Consider the following 5,923-nt stretch of genomic DNA (forward strand, 5'->3'; position numbering starts at 1 on the left):
TTCAAGTTTCTTCGTCTCACTAAAGTGGAACCCATTATTGTGGATTCACCCATATATATATATATATATTTATGGACATTTATATACATTTTTGCATAAGTATGTATACACATTATACATATATACATATTACATTATGGTCAGATATGGATATATATATGTTGACAATATATGATACATTGTCACTTATGTTTATATATTTCATTTTTAACTTAGTATCATATTTTTTATCATCATTGTCTTTTCTCTTTTCTTCTATTCTTATTTTTTAACTCTTTTATTTCTTCATTGTGCTCTTTTTCTTAAGGGCTTACATTTTCCTTTTGTTTTTTCTTTTATCTTTTGGCCTTCTCTTGTCTTATATTTTGTCACTCCGGCTTTCTTCATTTAAACTTTTTTGTCTAACTTGTTTACTTTTGCTTTTGTATCCCTCTTTTTTATTTTTTATTTGAGGTTGTGTCTTGTCAAATCTCTCTCCTCGCCTACCTCCTTCCCACCTCACCCCCCATAACCCCCTTTATATCCTAGTAGATCTGCTCTCTACTTCCTTATGTTCTTTTCTCTCTAGCATCCTAATGATAGATCATGTAGTATGATCCGAAACATTGATGTAAAAAAATTATACACAACCAAAAACAGAAATTTGAAAGTATTAGCTTTTTTCCATTTCAAAAAATAATAAAAATGTTCAAATTTTAAAAAAAAATTTAGAACTTAAATTTTTTTGAATCTTATTAGTTAAACTAATATATTTTATAGTTTTTAGTTGCATATAATGAATGCAATAGTATTCCTACCAGCAGAAACTAACAACTTACAACCTATTTAAAACTTACAAGAATTGTTTGACTCCCAATTATTCCACATACTCCAAGACTTGGTAAAAGGCTTCCACAATACTTCCTCTTCTTCCTGACACAACCTTGGCCCTCCTATATATATCAAGTAACTGTTCTGAATAATATATGCTTACCACATTCCTGTCGTGGTAATTTTCTTCCTCCATATAAAACAAAATGGCATCTAAACCTCTCTCAAATGGAATCTTGTAGACACCGGAAGGCCTGTCCACCTCCGTCACCACTACATCTGCAAACTTCAAAGAGTTCATAATCGCCTCCACCGATCGGCTCACCCTACCTTGTATCGTAATGCGCCATGGACACACCTGCAAAACATTGAACATTCAGTCTTAAACATCAACAATTAAATATTACGGCCAAAAATTCATGAGGCGGTAAAACTTTGTAATTTACCTTCCCCTTTATAGACTTAATACAAGGTTTCACAGCTGATATGCTCTCACATTTCAGGCATAGCTCTTCCAATCTTTCCGCCTTCTCCAAACTCTGTATATATGCTTCTGCTGTCACGAATTTCAATGCCTTTGCCTCATCAAACCCTTGTATTTTCTTTACTTTGGGGCATTTCTCCAATAAAAATGACTGCAGCGCAGCCAAACCTGCCAAGCTTGGGAGTTGTTCTATCTGCAGACAGCTCCGTATTCTCAAAACTTCAAGCTTTATGAGACCACCAATACAGCTGATGTTCTTCACCAAATTACACGAGCATATACTGAGGTTTTTAAGCGACACTGGTAGCAAATCTACACATCTTAACTTGATACAACCTACTAGATTTAACTTCGTCAAACACCCCTGATCTATGATTTGACGAGGCAAATCTTCCAATTCCTCGCAACCTGTAAGATTCAACTCCTTGAGCTTCCTGATGTTTTCCAACATATCTGATCTGAATTTAAGCTCTGAACAATATGCTAAATGTAGAACTTCCAAGTCCATCAAATGCTTGAAAGAATCAGGCAGGGTACTCAATTTCTTGCAAACGCTAAAGTGTGCATTTCTTAAGCTTGTTAAATTGCCAAAATCAGCAGGCAGTGACGATAGCATCGTGCAACTGTATAAATCTAGAACTTCCAGGTGTATCAGCTGACCGAAAGAATTTGGTAAAGTGGTCAACATCTTGCAATAAGAAAGATTTATCTCTTTCAACATTGTTAAGTGCCAAAATCAACAGGTAGTGAAGATAGGCTCTCACGTTCTGTTAAGTGCAGAACTTCCAGATGTATCAGCTGAGTGAAAGAATCAGGCAACATTCTCAACGGCTTACAGGAGTGCAGGTATATTTTCTTCAACCTCGTTAACTTGCCAAAACCAACTAGTAGTGAAGACAATTTCCTACTTTCTAAGTTTAGAACTTCGAGATGTATTAGTTCAGTGAAAGAATTCGGCAACCTGGTCAACTCCAGGCAAAAGCTCAAAATTAAATGTCTTAAGCTTGTCAAATTGCCAAAACTAGCAGGGAGTGAAGATAGATCTGGAGAGAACAATCGCAAGCTCTCCAGTGATTTGAGGCCACAGAACTCTTCTGGCAAAGTGCTTCCATAAAACTCAGCGACAAACCTTTTCAGATGCCGCAGATGTCTTATCGAGCTGGGAAGCCATTGCAATTTATGGGAACCTTCTAAGATAAGCTCCCTCAATTGCAAAGGAAGCTGCAAAGGACCATCATCATATTCAATTCAATTCACAAAAGCGATGAATAATAATTAAGTATTGAAGCAATCTGATTACAAAGCGATCAACAATAAATAAGTTCTGAAGCAACCTTATTCCATTTTTTGGCAACTCCTTAAAAATACTTACATTTGCATTGTCCTGCCATAGTTCGTCCAAATATTGAGCTTCACTGAGCTCTAAAACCCTTAAATTTTTGAATGGAAGCCATGATGGAAGATTTCTTCGGGGAAAACTTGCCCAGCGAAGCCATGCAAGGTGTTCCGATGATGATGCAAATTCTTGTGTAAACTCGTTTCCTTCCACGGAAAGGATTTGTAAATCATTTGAGAATCTACGTCGTTTAGATCGACTGCTTGAGCTTCCCACTAACTCTTTGAACGCCACGAAAGCATCTGCAGGTTGTATCCCTCGAATCCGCTTTCTTCTCTGAATTGAAAAAATCAGACATACAAATTGTTTCTATCAACCTCACTGAATGTAGAGGCAGACAGTAAGACGAATGGGCATTGGGCATTCAATCAATAATTAACTAGAACTGGTGTCATACAAGAAACAAAAACAGGGGCTGGTAATATTGGCGCTGGTTAATATCAAAAGAAAAATATAATAGTACAAAAAAATGCATAAAAAATCATTGTATTTTCCTTTTTCTAAAATTTGAGTGTTGAAAAACATTTAATCTCACCGTCGAGTGTTCGTGGATCTGTTGTGCAGACCAAAGACGATGTGGTGACTGTCTACTTGCAATCTCCCTTCCCATATCCCTCAGGTGATCATGCATCCTTATTCTGTTTATTGTGCATCCTTCATAAAGCAGATCTATATCCTCCACCAGCTCCACAAGACACTTATTCACGAGTGCTTCTAATCCATGCAAACCACTCCAACCCGATCCATCCCAAACTGCTATAGCCCTGTTTTTATCTTCTCCAATGAAAAAACAAGCTACATCCAAGAACATCTCCTTCTCTTCTTCATCCAACGCCTCATAGCTAAGTTGCAGCGTTTGTTTGATTTCGCCGGGCAATATTCTCAACATCTTACGTAATTGAGATTCCCAGTAATCTTTGCACTTTCTGCCATATAGCTGAGCACCCAATACTTTCAATGAAAGAGGCAACCCATTGCAAGCCTTCAAGAAGTCTTGAACCAGAGTTTCAAATTCAGCAGGTGGAGAGGGTTGCAGGAAAGCATGCCAGCAGAATAGGTGCCTGGCATGTGGATTGGAAAGTGCAGGCATGGGATTAATGCAGTCGAGGCCCCATGATTTAAGAACCCCCAGTTCCCTGCTGGTCACAACGACCATACTCTGCGGTCCAAGGTTCTCCCTTTTAGGCAATAAAGCATTCAGCTGGTCGATGTGATCCACGTCATCCAAAACGATGAGCGCCTGATGACCGCTCAAACGATTTGCGAGAATGAGTCTCCCTTCATCAACAGGGTCGAAGGGCGAAGCTAGTTAACACTAGTGGCATTCCAATATACCTAGAGTTTCCAATGTAGAAATTCGGGCTCTGATACCAAATGTAATCCCCGGATTCAAAAGAATTACCTTAAAGTTTGACTTTTTTTTTCAAACAATTTTTTTTTTTGAAACATGAAAGGTAACTCATTCACATTACCATGGTTGAGTTTTAAAAAGATCGAGATCAACATCAGCATGGCATCCCAAACACATAACCCCCGAGCTTCTGGTAACAACCTAAGACTGGTCAAAGCTAGGACAAAACCCAAATCAGCATGGCATCCCAAACACATAACCCCCGAGCTTCTGGTAACAACCTAAGACTGGTCAAAGCTAGGACAAAACCCAAATCAGCCAGATCAGCCAGAAGCACAGAGCATTTCTGGAGGCATCTCGCACATCAAAAACAAAACTGCATTTCTCAAAGGATAAATAATTCCTGTTATACAAATCTTTTGCCAAAGTGGTTTTACCACTGCCTCCCATGCCCACGATGGCCGTGATTTTTACTTCATCTTCTGATATAACCGAGTCGAAGCCTTGTACCAGTTCATCCAATCCAAGTGGATGCTCGGCTACCCATAAAGGGGCTTTTTTCATGACTTGAAGCAAACAATTCACAATATTCTTCAAAACCCTGGCCTCGTCCCTAAACATTTCAATCCACAAACAAAGATATAATTACTGCTAATGTCACAACAGAGTAAAAGCCATGGGGGAGATAGAGGTAACAGAGAAAATGGTACATACTCGTTATTGTTGACCGCGTAGCCGTATAGGAATGAAATGTCACGGAGTGCCCTTTTCCACACACACAGCTTTTCATGGGTGTATCTGCGCTTCTTTTCATGCTCTGAAAATGCAGGAGCGTATATTCCTTTTCCTTGATCAATATATCTGAGATCGGAGGGATCGACATGGTAGAAAAGGGGAAAGATTTTCGCACCAGATTTGAGCATGAAAGACAGTTCAGCCAAAGACCAAGGGGATGAGGCGTAATTGGGAGAAAAAATAGCAATGTGAAGGGCAGCAGTAGCTATGGCGTGTTGTAATTCTGGTGGAATACAATCACCGGCCTGAAGGGCTTCCTTATCCAGAAAAACGTGGAAACCCATGGAATGAAGTTTATTGTAGATGGCAGTGGCCAAAGTGTGCTTCACATCACGCCCGTAATGGTTAATAAAGATGTCCCAGGGCTCACTAGATTTAGGTGGAGGATAATAAGGTGCAACCTCATCGAAGGCATTTTCTAGATGGGTTTGATTCTGCGTAGGCGTGGAAGAGGAAGCCATGAATTAAGCTGAACCGATGAAACAGGGGGTAAAAAGGATGGGTTCCAAGGCAAACAAAGTAACATTTACATGATTCTTCCGTCCAAAAAAGCATGCAAGTTTTCCAATGGACTCCGGCACATAGATGACTCGTGCCTTTTTTTCTTATGGATGTCTACATCATTCTAAGTCTTATTTGATGTTATTGTTTTTTTTCCATTCATTTAAAAAGTACAGTGAATTTTGCAAATGATATAGTTAACATGTTCACATGATAATGTGATTGTATTTTTAATAATTAAAAATAAAAAATTAATTCTTATAAGCTTTTTAAAAATTATATTAATAGTTTACTTTATTTATCTAATCTAATTATTCAATATTTTTGATATTATACTTGATAAAAAAAAGTTTTAAAATCTAATAAAATTTGCAAATGCATTAAATATATTTAGTTGTTCATGTATAGTTGACTAATGATTATATGACTAGTAATTGCATCTTAGTGTGCAATAGGTACGCCGAATAAATTTTGAAGGTCAATTATGGAAAAGATCATAACCTAGATTATAAACACAACCCTAACCTTAATTATTACATAAACCTAAACCATTATCCTTACCATAACCTTATGCTTAACCATAAAA

At 37.8% G+C, this 5,923-nt stretch overlaps 1 pseudogene across 1 annotated transcript; it reads right to left on the bottom strand.

The window, feature by feature from the left end:
- Positions 1 to 706: 706 nt before the first annotated feature.
- Positions 707 to 5,330, bottom strand: LOC149572836 (disease resistance protein Roq1-like; annotated as a pseudogene). The gene is made up of 6 exons (XR_016359984.1): positions 4,756 to 5,330; positions 4,323 to 4,654; positions 3,226 to 3,995; positions 2,667 to 2,966; positions 1,257 to 2,515; positions 707 to 1,168 (listed from the first exon to the last, which is right to left on the bottom strand). The product of XR_016359984.1 is annotated as a disease resistance protein Roq1-like (transcript).
- Between the last annotated feature and the right edge of the window lie 593 nt (positions 5,331 to 5,923).

The sequence above is a fragment of the Cupressus sempervirens genome, chromosome 2 (assembly GCF_028749045.1).
Source record: "Cupressus sempervirens isolate cs-2001-9-10 chromosome 2, ASM2874904v1, whole genome shotgun sequence".
Taxonomy (NCBI): domain Eukaryota; kingdom Viridiplantae; phylum Streptophyta; class Pinopsida; order Cupressales; family Cupressaceae; genus Cupressus; species Cupressus sempervirens.